The sequence below is a fragment of the Camelus bactrianus genome, chromosome 35, assembly GCF_048773025.1.
Source record: "Camelus bactrianus isolate YW-2024 breed Bactrian camel chromosome 35, ASM4877302v1, whole genome shotgun sequence".
Lineage (NCBI taxonomy): Eukaryota > Metazoa > Chordata > Mammalia > Artiodactyla > Camelidae > Camelus > Camelus bactrianus.
Genome location: NC_133573.1, coordinates 9,336,957 through 9,349,703, shown reverse-complemented (window position 1 = coordinate 9,349,703; position 12,747 = coordinate 9,336,957). Strand labels below are relative to the sequence as shown.

General features: G+C 47.4%; 1 long non-coding RNA gene across 11 annotated transcripts in view; it reads left to right on the top strand.

The window, feature by feature from the left end:
- Positions 1-12,747, top strand: part of LOC123618163 (uncharacterized) — a 65,103-nt gene that overhangs the window by 42,799 nt on the left and 9,557 nt on the right. For 5 of the 11 annotated variants that reach the window (XR_006726554.2, XR_012504257.1, XR_012504258.1 and 2 more), the window contains 2 exons: positions 94-360; positions 10,964-11,244. This is a non-coding gene — a long non-coding RNA (uncharacterized LOC123618163). The remainder of the gene's footprint in view (positions 1-93; positions 361-10,963; positions 11,245-12,747) is intronic. The other 6 variants (XR_006726558.2, XR_006726557.2, XR_006726556.2 and 3 more) reach the window with 5 other exon arrangements.

Genomic DNA, 12,747 nt, shown 5'->3' with positions numbered 1-12,747 from the left:
GCTGCTCCCCCTCTTCCCACTGCTCGGGACCTGAGCCAAGAGGACATTCGGTATCCTTGTCATCCAGCCTTTCCTGCTTTTCCTCCATTTCAGTGGCCCAGGCCTGTGCAGCGCCACGGGCTCCCAACAGTGTGGGATGTGTTTCTGAGCCAAGGAACGCTGACCCCGCAACCGAATCCGCACGCGCGGTGCGCGCTCTACTCTGCCAGCGGCTCTAACGTTGCTTCCTCAGTAAGAACTTCTGAATAACGGGGCCCGACCACTGCATGTGTCCCTGCTGCAGGCCTGGGGTTGCTTCCGCTGCTTCTGTCTGAGAGGTTTAAGCGATAACATGATGGACCAACTGAGAAAATCACAGAGGTAACCATCTCTCTCCAGTGCCAAGGAGCAGCAACCCTCCCTCCGCGGCCTGCCTGTCCTGGGGGGTGGGGGCCCGGCTGAGTCCAGGCTGACTCCTCCTAAGAACCAGGAAAGGGGCCGTGGGTAACCCTGGCCTTTTCACACCAGCAGGGGGCCCCTGGCATATGTTGCCTGAGGGTGTCTCTGCTCATACAGCAATTTTTTCGGAGGTGATAAAATGATTAGTGCTGGATGATTTCTTATCCCTTCTGGTTTCTACCCCTTCAGGCCCCGTGCTGGAAAGCGATGTTGGAATATGGTGAAAGGCCGGAACCTAGCTGCTTGTGGGCTGCAAACTCAGCCTTTAATTTTAAAAGTTAGTGTTTTATTGTGAAACATGGATTCTTCTAGTACATGCAATAATGTCCGTTGGCACGTAGCACAGTCTTAAAAAAAAAATTTGCCTGGGCTCAGGAACCAGTCTGCCTGAGTCTAAATCCTAGCTCATCCAGTGAGAAGCTGTGTGAGCTTAGGCCTGTTACTTAACATCTCTGGTCACTAGTTTCCTTGTTTGTAAAAAGAGGTTTGATGATGTCATACCTACCTTAACAGATTCTTATGAGGGGTCGTATGAGTTTTAAACAAGGAAAAATTTAGAACAGTGCTGTGCATAAAGGAAATAGTCAATAAATAATAATAATTATGTTCTTTTTTTATTGTGATCAAATATACATAACATAAAATTTACCATTTTAACCATTTTTGAGTGCACAGTTCAGTTAAGTGCTTTCACATTTTTGTGCAACCATCACCACCATCCACCTCCAGATCTCCTTCATCTTGCAAAACTGAAACCCTCTACTTATTAAGCAATAACTCCCTGTCTCCCTCTCTCCCCAACCCCGGTGACCCCTGTTCTATGAATTTAACTAGTGAGGTTCCTCATAAAAGTGGAATCATACAGCATTGTTTTTTTGTGACTGGCTTCTGCTTAGCGGAATGACCTCAAGTTTCATCCGTGGCATAGCCTGTGTCAGAATTTCCTTCCTTTTTTTAAATTTAATTTTTATTTATATATTTTAAAACTTTTAATTAATTAATTTATTTTAATTTTTATTTATTTATTTTTTATTTTGGGGGAGGTAATTAAGCTTTTAAAATTAATTTATTGATTTTTAAAATTTTTAAATAGAATTTTGTTTTCTTTTTCAGTTTTATTAGGCAGAATTATTAAGGTTAATTTATTGATTTTAATGACAGTACTGGGGATTGAACTCAGGACCTGGTGCATGCTGGGCACACACTCTACCCCTGGGCTATATCCTACCCCCCCACCAGAATTTCCTTCCTTTTGAAGGCTGAATAATGTCACCTTGTGTGTGTGCACCATGTTGTGTTCATTCATTCATCTGTAAATGGACAGAGTGGTTGTTTCCACATTTCAGCTCTTGTGAATAACACTGCTGTGAACTTGGCTGTGCCAATATGCATACGCGTCCGGCTTTCACTTCTTTGGGATACTTCCCTAAAAGTGGGATTGCTGGATTATAGGGTAACTCTATGTTTAATTTGTTTAGGAACCATCCTAGTGTTTTTCACAACAGCTGCACCATCATTCTCATGGTTTTAAGCACTAGCTACAGGCTGATGGGGGCCAGCTTTCTATCTACAACTTTATACCTTTCCTGAGCTGTAGGTAGGCAGTTGCCTCCTCGATCTCGTCAGTGAGGTGTCTCGCAGGCATCTTGAGTTTAAATGTGTCCCAAACTGCACCTCTTGACCTTGCTCTTCCCCAGTTTGGTACATGGCACTGAGCATCTTGTTGCTCAAAATGGAAAGCTTCAAGCAGGACCAGCTGCATAATTTACCAGGCCTGGTGCAAGATGAAGGCAGGGAGCCCAAGCCAAGAGCAGGGAAGCCAGTTCCCCCTTCTTACAGGTCTGTGCCCAACCCACAGTGGAGCAGCCACCCCAGGGGGATTGCTGCCTTCGTGCTGGGATGTGCCCAGGACCTTGACCTGAGAGCCTCCACTGAGGTCCCCCCTAGCCCAGGGTGTGGACGGCTGTCGGCACTGGCCACATGCCCATGTAGCTGCCCATGAATCCTTCCATAAACTCTGAATTTCTGTTTTCTCCTTACCCTCCGCCTTCCCTTCATCAGCAAGACCCGTGAGCCCCACCTCTAAAACCAGCCTCCACTCCTCACTGACTCTCCTGCTGTTAGGAACACCCAAACCGCCATCGCCTCCCTCTTAAAACCCCCCATCTGGTCTCTTTCGCTCACACTTGCCCCTCCTGCCATGTTCCACATGAGAGCCAGAGTCATCGTTTCCAAAAATCAGGGAGTCCATGTTCACTGCCCAGTTTAAAAACCTTCGTGGGCTCCTTGCCACACTTACAGTGAGATGTCAGCTCCTCGCCAAGGCCGGCAAAGGCAGGCTCCTCCCAGCCCTGCCCTTTCCTCTGTTATCCTCCGGGCGTGGTGTCCTGCCTCCTACACCCAGAAGATGCCAAGCCTACAATGGCCCCTGGGCAGGATTTCTCCATCTCAGCATCATTGACATTTTTGGGTTGTGGTTGGTTTGTTTGTTGTCTTTTTTTAAAACTTAGCTTTACTTATTTATTTGTTTTTGTTTTTTAATGGAGGTGTGGTGGCTTGAACCCAGGACCTTGTGAGTGCTAGGCAGGCTGGCCACCACTGAGCTCTGCCCTCCCCCGCACCGCTGACATTTTGGACAATCCTTTGCACAGGGGTTTGTCCCCTGCACTGTGGGAGTTTGGCAGCACCCCTGGCCTCTAACCATTAGGTGCCACCGGCACTGTCCCCACCACCCCCTTGTGAGGACAAAATGTCCCCGGACATTACCAGATGTTCCCCAGGGGCCACCCCTTCCCTATTCCTCAGAACATTCTTTGGAAACTTAGGGCACTGTTTCCTCCCTCTGGTTGGATCATTGCCTCCCTTCCCACCGCCTTCACCCTTCTGGAACCTTCTTGTCCTTCAGAGAGCAATTTAAGTGTCAAAAAATGTCACTTTCCCTGATCCACCAATATAAAGTGACCTCTCAGTCACACTCTGTTGTTGTTGTTGTTGTTGTTGTTGTTGTTGTTGTTGTTTGGTGGGGAAAGTACTTAGGTTTGTTTGTTTATTCTTAGAGGAGGTACGGGGGATGGAACCCAGGACCTCATGCGTGCTAAGCACACGCTCTACCACTTGAGCTGTACTCTTCTGCCGGCCACACTATTTTCAATTGCTGTGTGAACACTCACCAGGCTCCCGTATCTCCTTTGTTTAATTATTTGTTGGTTTACTTCCTGCCCCCTCCCGCAGCCCCCGCCAGGAGACAGGTTCCTTGAGGCTGGTCAATTGCTCGGTCTCGTTGAGTCCTGTGTTCCTGACGCCTAGCGTGGGTCCGGGCTCAGAGTAGGTGCTTAGGACATAATTGCTGAACAAATGAATTCACAACCCTCTGAAACCCGTATCTTCATTGTTTCTGTGTGTGTTTCAGGCCATGTTCATTTCTTTCCAGTTCTTTCTCTTCCTCCCTTTTCCAGCACCTGCTTTCCTCTTCTGGTCCCCACTTCTGCTCTGTTGTCCTTTTTCCTTCTCTCCAGCCCCGGTGATGTTTCCCACATGAACTTGCTTCAGCATCTTTCATGACAGAAGCACCAGCTAGACAAACACGACCCAGATAAAGTCTTGGTGAAGTCGAATTAGCAGCAGGACCTCATGGCCAAGGTCACTGGACTTCACACAGCAGGGGGCCTCCCAGGACACAGAGGATCCCAGGCGTTCTAGGAGCCAGACAGGGCGGCCCAGGTGGGAACCCCGGGGCCTCTCACTTGGTCCCTTGTCCTTCGCTCTGAGTGTTGGCCTCACTCCTCTCTTACGGACCAGTCCCCGGTGCGCTCAGCTCATCCAGGGGACACGTGGCAGCCATCAATTCTCCCAAGGCTTTACCAAAGAAACTAGGCAGATTGAGCTAAAGTGTCTTTATCCCAGACTCAAACCAACCGCCAGGGCGAGGATCCCTTGGCTCACCTTGGGGAGGAGACTTTGTTGAGTGTCCCCGTGTCCAGGCGCCTCCAGGGGATGAGAATGCAGTAGAGGACACCCCAGAAGAATTCTCTTGTCCTGGGATTTGTGTTCCCTGACCTGCACTCAGTTTGTTGCTAAGCACCAGTGAAGAACTAGGCCCGACCCTTGTACCCAAGGATACAGTGAGCAGAGCACACAGACATAACTGCACATGGTGGTACATTAAACAACTCATTTAGTCAGTAGTCTAGGCTGACATAGAACAGGGGGGACTTGGTTTGAGAAACTCAGGAAAAAAATTTTTTTAATATGAATTAAATGAACGTTGTTTTTTCAACAGAGAGGTTGTGAAGGTAATATAGAGGTTCTCATATATCCCAAACCTGGTTTCTCCTGCATCTTAGCATCTTCCATGACGATGGCCCATTTGTCACAGGGATGAGCCAATGTGGATACATCGTTATTAACAAAAGCCCCTCTGCTTTTCAGATTTCCTTAGTTGGTACCTAATGTCCTTTTTCTGTTCCAGGATCCCATCCGGGATCCCACATGTCTCTCTGGACTCCTCTTGGCTGTGACAGTTTCTTGAATTTTTGCTGGTTTTGATGCCCTTGACAGCTTGGAGGACAGCTAGTTAGGTATTTAGTAGGATCCACCCCTCTGGTGGAATTTTCCTCGTGGTTAGACGGGGGTTATGGTTTCTGGGAGGGAGATCACAGAGGTGAAGTGCCATCTTCATCCCATCCTGTCAAGGGTACGTCCTAGCAAGTGACCTGTCGCTGCTCACGGCGACCACGACCGCCTGGCTGACAGAGTGTGCGTCAGGTTTCTCTGCTGCGATGCGCTTCCCCTCCCCCATTCCACACGGTAGTGCAGCCACATCTGGGGGGAGGGTGGGGATGCTTCACCTCCTTGGCAGTGGGTGTTGTTTTTATTCGCTTTATTGAGGTACAATTTACATACTACCAAATTCACCCATTTTAAGCGAACACTTCAACGAGTTTTAGTAAATGTAGATAATTGTGCCTGAGGGAAATGGTCTTCGAGCTGACAGCCAAAGAATGAGGAGGATTTAACTAGGCAGAGGTGGGGAAGGACTGCTGTAGGCAGAGGTACCTGTGTGCATCAGCCTCTCAGGGGAGCACGGCGCTTGGGTGAGTCCTGAATCACCTAGAAAAGGTAGACTGTGTTGCCCTCCTTCATAAACATCTTCCTCAGAACATTTAAAAGTCAACAGCATTTTATTGCCTAAATGAATACCAGTTCTGTGAAACACATGTCTGTCTAGAACAATCCAATCCCTGTTGGTTTATCCAAGGTTTCACTGTAACAAGAAATAAATATTAGGTTAGTACAATGGTCCCTGAGGGGGGAATAAAATTGTTAATAAAATTTCTTCCCTTTCTCAAGTCTTGTTTAAGTGAGAATGTAAAGTCTATGTACTAATTCCTCTCCGGTAAGTCCCTGATTTGTTTCCCTTTGGAACAAACCCACTGTATCAAAGTGAGAATGAGAAGGTGACTCTGAACGTAGTTCCTTTCCCTTCAGGGGTAGAAGAAGGGGAAGGAGCTATATTCCAAAACGTGTCCTCAGACAAACTTAGAATCTGAAAAACTCCAGGGAGCAAAAGCACGAAAGGGCTATTTTCATGTGGGAAGTATCTGAGAGGCTCTGTCAGGGCTCCTGGGGGACACTGGAAATCCCTGGCACGTGTAAGCGCCATGTTGGTCAGGATAGGTAGGGTGTCCCAAGGAACCGCATATTCTCCTCGGCTTAATGCCATAGGTCACTGATGTAAGCCGGGGGCTCTCCTTGGTGGCTTTCCTCCAATACTAGGCTCTACCGCTCTTACCATGGTGTCACCTTAATCACGCAACTCAGAAGTTTGCTGCAGAAGAGGAAGCATGTGGATGATGACAGGGTTTTATGACTCAGTCTGGAGCTGGTATGCATCGCTTCTGCCCACATCCCTTTGGTCAGAACCCAGTTACATAGGCGCAGCTTAAGTGCAAGGGAGGCTGGGAAATGAAGCCTTCTTGTGTTTGCAGGAAGAAGAAGATAAAAAGGGATTAGGTGAATGTATAGTATTGCCTTTGCCATAAGCTCTTGACTTTTCTTATTTGATGCTTTTCAAATTATAAATGCATGCTCATTGTAACAAGTGAAACAGTGTATAAGGCGAGACCAGTCATCCTCCGACCTCCAGTCTCTCCACACATTCCCTTCCTTGCCAGTCCCGCCACACCTCTGTGCTTGTTCACGTAACTGTCTTCCGTGTATATGTGTGACTCAGGAGAAATAACTCTGGAAGGCACTTCTGAACTGGAGGTTTTTATGATAAAGCTTCTGGAATTGCTAAGAAACACGGGAATGGAACGTTCAACCAAGAGGTGCCTCATGTTGACATTCTAGTAGGGCTAGAATTTTTGCTGGAATTTAAAATCCAGTGCTTTGTTGACTTTTCTCGGCTCACTGCTGGCTTTTGGCATTCACCTCTGCCTCTGGGAAGGCATCCTGGGCCCCCATCACTGTTAGAGGCTCTGCTTCTGAATGGTGGACCCAGCTGGAGCTGTGGCATCGGAAAGATCTGGGTTCAGATCCTGGCTCTGCCTCCTGCAGTCTCTGTGACTGGACAAGTAATAAACTCTTCCGAGCATCATGGAAGCATGATGACCTCTTACTTGAAACAGAGACTGTTACCTACCCCTGTGGTATGCACAGCTCCTACTCATAAGTCTCCCAGGTGCTGGAGTATCTATGACATCTTAGTAGCCACAACTAGAGACCAAGGCAACTGGTATTTAAAATACACACAGTGTGACCAAGCAGCTGGGGTGATCTCTATAAAACCAAGTGCCATAGATGGGGAGGAAAGGAAGAGAAAATACAGACTTACCAATGTTAGTGGGCTGAATCTGGAGTATTCATTTTGGAAGGAAGGAAGACATGTAGGTAAATGAAGATTGGGAGATGCAAAAGTTATTAGAAACATGTGGAGACTGATAAGGTCATTTGGCTACCAATTTTCCTCTTCATTAGTTATGCATAGCTCCCATCAACAGGGCCAGGGTCCCGCTGTGACAGACCTTCTTTGTTAATGACCCAGTGGAACAAAAGATTCATTGGAGCCTGGAGGTGTCCCCAGAGGAGGAGATTGGGTCTGCCCAGAGCTTTAAGATTGTTTGCCAATTTAATGTAACAGCGGTCTAAAACCAGAGGAGCCCAACGAAGGGGCAAGTGGCAAATTTGGCCAAAGTTGAGAGGGTGGTGGGAAGAAATGTTGACAACCTAAAAATTAAAAACAGAAAGATCCTGTCATGGACTCAGCAAAATGAGGACAAAGAAGAGGACGGAAACATGAAAACTTGGGTATTTACAAACATACTTTGGAGAAATTGTGGGTTTGGTTCCAGGCCACCGCCATAAAGCGAATATTACAATAAAGCCAGTTGCACAAATTTTTTGGTTTCCCAGTGCATTTAAAAGTTATGTTTACACTATACCACAGTCTATTAAGCACCTAACACTTTAATGTCTAAAGAAACAATGTAAATAACTTAATTAAAAAATACTTTTTGCCAATAAATGCTAACCATCATCCAAGTTTTTCAGCGAGTAGTATTAGTCAGGTCAGAGATCACTGATTACCATAACAAATATAATCATAATGAAAAAGTTTGAAATATTGTGAGAATTACCAAAATGTGATACAGAGACACAAGTGAGCAAATGCTGTTGGGAAAATGGCACCCATAGACTTGCTTGACACAGGGTTGCCACAAACCTTAATTTGTAAAAAAAAAAAAAAAAAAAGATATGGCTGTGAAGTTCAATAAAGCAAAGTACAATAAAACAAGGTCTGCCTGTTCACAAGTGTCAAAAAAAAAAAAAAAAACCCACAAAAAAACAAAAAACCAAAGAAGCATTCATCAGTAAGAGTTCAGTCAGAAATACCAGAAATCACCAAAGGTATTTCAAACAGAGAGGGATTTAATACAGGGAATTGAGTCATAAAACTGGTGGAAGCGCTGGGAGAGCAAAAATGCGAGATGAGAAATGCAGGGAGATGGGAACACATTCCGTGCAGTGTAATTCTGGATGTTGAAAGCTGTTCATGACCTGATGTTCTAAGAACAGCTCTGTAGTGTTTCTGTTCTTTGTGCTGCCCACGTGTATGGGTTAGATTATAATCCCAAGGCTCAGTTTTATGGCCTGTACCACGTGCAGTGCCCTGTATGGCCAGGACAATGGTGTTGTAGTGACAGACAGGCTGTGAGAGCCGGTCCATGGTGTCTTAAACTTTGGCGAGAGGGCCATTCACACAGCCATGCTGGTAAGTCACTCCCTTGGTTTTGCCTTCCTCTTGATTCAGCCCAGGGTTGTGTTTGCTCTGCACGGTGGGCTGACACTTGAACCAAAGGATGCTGCTCGCTGTCCTTTCTCCTTGGAGTTGGGGGGCCTGTGCTCTAGGTGTGAGTCTGATGTACCTAAGAGCATGACCTGATGGCAGGGCTGGTGAACATTTTCATGGACGGTCAGAGTTCCATGAGTTTTTGAAGGAAGCAATTTGGGAGGAGCTCAATGGTGACTTTGCAGAAAGGTGTAGAGAGGGGGAATTTGGTGTTCTCTGTCAGGGGCCAGCATGCTGTAGCTCATTCCTCACCTCCTCCATCATCTTCCCGCACCTCTGAGCTGTCCCTTTCTCCTCGGTGCCCTGAGTCAGCCCTCTCAGCATGCGGTGGGAACAGGAAACCCAGATGACCCCCAGGTGATCCTGCCATGGATAATGGCTTTCGGTAGAGTCTGTGGTTCCTGTGACGGGGGACTAAGGGACAAGTCTTTCTGCTCTTAGGCCCCTGCTTGTTACTCTGGAGCAGGCTGATTGCCTGGGCCAGGAATCCCCTCCAGATCTTCATGCTCTGACTTCTAGACCTTCTTTCTGAACCAGACAAAGAAGTAGCCTAGGAAAATATACGGAGTGTGGGCGTTTGCAGCAGATTTGTTCTTGCAAGCTCAAAAGGATGAATTTTTCTTTCAGGACTTGTCAAGGGTCCATTTTTGCAAAGGAACTCTTCTGTAAAGGTTGGAGGGATGGGGTCTTGAAAGCAGAGCTTGATGGTAGAGGACTCCCTCCAAATGGGGAGATATTCCAGTACATTTTTCAAAGGTAATGTCTTTTGATTAAAAGACATTAGAAGAGGGTGGGGCGTATAGCTCGGTGATAGAGCTCAAGCTTGGCATGCACGAGGTCCTGAGTTCAATTCCCCAGTGCCTCCATTATGGGGAAAAAATTTTTTTTTAGTTAAAAGAAATTATTTTTAAAACAAAACAAGTGTTATTAAAAAAAAAAAAAAGACATTAGAAAAAGCAGATCTATTCAGTACATGATTGAAAGAGGAGGGGTTTGACTTTAAAACCCCTGACAGAGGTAGTGGGAGCCTGCTACAAGCTGATCCCTCGGATGCTAAAACTTCTGCCCTAAGAGAGGAAGGAGAGGAGGACTTAAAATCAGTGATATTTCTTGGCTGTGACACATCCGGACCCCACACTTCCAGTATGTTGGGAGTTGCCGACCAAAATTAAATCTCCAGGATTCAGGACTCATCTGGGTTTGCCTGGAGGGTGGGCAAGGCGAGTCCCAGGCCGGGAGCCAATCCTTAAGGGCAGTTTTGAGCACAGCAAAGCCATCCAACATCCTCCAGAACGTTCCTCAAAGCATGTAGGCGTCAGGAACCTATGCCATGGCCCAGCTTTGGGGCAGGGGTGAGGCCTGTGATTCGGGCTTCTCTGTCCTTTAGGAAGAACATGCATCCACAGGTGGGTGGGATCGGTATCTGGGACGTGGCAGAGCACCTCTCCTGACTGCAGACCCCTGAGCAGCAGGGGACAGGACCAGGGGCAGGCCCCTCCCTGGGGGCCTTCAGGCCTTCAGAAGCTGGGGCAGTGCATCCCCTGGTAAGGAACAATTGTTACAGCTGGAAAAAATAGTGCGTGCTCCGTTGTTGTGAAAGGACATACGTACCCATGAGACGCCCCCGGGAGATGTCCCAGAAATGATGGCAGAGGCTTCTAGGGTGGCTGCAGAATCCTTAAATGGTTGACAGGGTCAAAGCCAGAGACTTCCTTGCTATCATTTTACCGCACAACGTCCTATTTGGGTTCTGCCCTTGGCCAGCCAGCAGAGCCCTCACCCTCCTCCTGAGTGGTCACCCAGAGGTGAAACAGCTTAGGGCCACCAGTAAGCAGGAGGAATCAGGGGTGGCCTCAGGACTGAGGAAGCTCACCGAGTGGGCATCCATGTTTGGTTGGGCTCGCAAGAAGGGCATTCTCACTGCTCAGCCAACCCCAGATCAAGGGCTGATCATGTAAGATATGCGAGGCGAAGGTGGCCAGCAATCTTCCCTGAGTCTCCCTGGGGCGGGCCATGCCTGGCTCACCTTTCTAACACCCTCCCACCTCTCGTTGGCACCTAATATGTGTGCTATGTAGACTCTGATTGAATTGGACGACATGGCCAGAACCCCTTCTTGGCCACGCTGGTTGCTCTCTGCCATCCTCTCAACCCCATCCACCTTTATCTCCCTAGAGCCCGCCCCTACTTCCCCACTGCAGGGGACTCCATTCTGTCCCACCTAACGGACCCCAGGTGAGAGGAAGCCCCGAGAAGTGCGGGAGACAGCCTGCACGGAGGGGGATGCACGAGCGGAGGGTGCACACTCCGTGAACGCCAGGTGAGGACGTGGGGGCAGTGACTGGTCACCTCATTATCCATCAAGGGACTCAAGGCGGACTTCTGCTCCCTCCGCGCCCCAGCTACGCACGTCCACCCTGTGAACAGTACCACGGGCTTAAGATAGCAGGACTGATGTAAGTAGTAGGGAAGGAACATCCCGCAAACATTGTCGCCTCCAGGGCTGGCACTGGGAAGCCTCCTGAGCTTGGGGTCTGGATCCTGGATGTCACCTTTGGGAGGTGAGGGAGGGCTCCAGTGGCAGTGGGAGGGTGAGGGCTTGTGATTTTTGCCATCCCTGTTTGAGCACCAGTGGACTCTGGAGCCTGGGGGATTTCAGGAGGTCTTCAGTGACCCAGATGTAGCGCTCAGTCTCCAGAATGTGGCATGCCATAAATTTGAGGGTCCCCATCTTCTTGGCAGAGCTGGCTTCACACAGACCCCCTGCTGAGCAGAGCCTGGCATATGCTTAGCCACTGCCATCTTGAAATCCTTCATTTTTCTTGTTTAGTAACTTTCCCATTGTGGTCAAATACATGTAACAGTGTTTGGCCATCATTAAAGATTAAACTCACACCCATCGTGAAATTTGTCGTTTTAAACATACGATTGAGCACAACCATCACCACTATTTACAAAACTTTCTCTTCACCTCAAATAGAAAGTCTAAATGCTTTACACAATAACCCTCCACCTCCCTGTCCCCTCCATCCCCGACAACCTCGGGTGCACTTTCGGTCTCTGCGAATTTGCCCATTCTGGGGATTTCATGTAAGTGGAATCAGATAATATTTATTATTTTATGTGAAGATTATTTCGCTTAGTATAATGTTTTCAAGGTTCATCCACATTGTAGCATATACTGGGACTTCATTTCTTTTTCTGGATGAATAATATGCCATTAGACATCTGTACCACCATTTTGTTTATCCATTCCCATGAAAATCTGTGACTCGAGAGGCAATGAGTGAAATACTGTTTTCTTGGGGGGAAAATTGATTGGTTACTTGATGTTAATTATAGCACAGTAATAGGAAAAGTTTGTGTCTGTGTTTTTAAGTTTTTCTTTATTCTGCTTTTTGGCTGCTATAAGAGTTTTCTTTGTATTTTTTATTTTAACAGACCACTGTTTAATTTTCTGTGCTTGTCTGGCTGGGGAAGAGATGAATTGTGGAGAATAAGATTTCTATTCCATTTAAGGATGTGTTGGAGGTACCTATGGCAGGAACGCAGCGTTCTTTTCATCCTAACAGGCAGTGCTACGAATTAAAAGTGTGAGGAAGGGACATCCATCCACAAGTCTGCGATTCATTCAGCATTATCCCTTTGTTCTTTGCAAAAGTTTCCCTCAATCATGAAGACATAGAGTCAGGGCTCACCACCATGTCTTGCTGAATGGCGTGTCCTAGAAAATGGCTTGGTCAATGCATCCAGGATGGATGGGGGTGACGCTGGGGAAAGACGCTCCGGGATCTGGATTGAAGAAATTAGATGATGTTTTCCCAAGATTGCCTGGGCCACGAGTCAGGAGTATCACCAAGAGAAGCCAAGGACTTGTTTCAGTTAGAATGACGACCTCCAGGTCCGTCCACATTGCAGGAACGATGCTCAATATCTTGCAGTAACCTATAGTGAAAAAA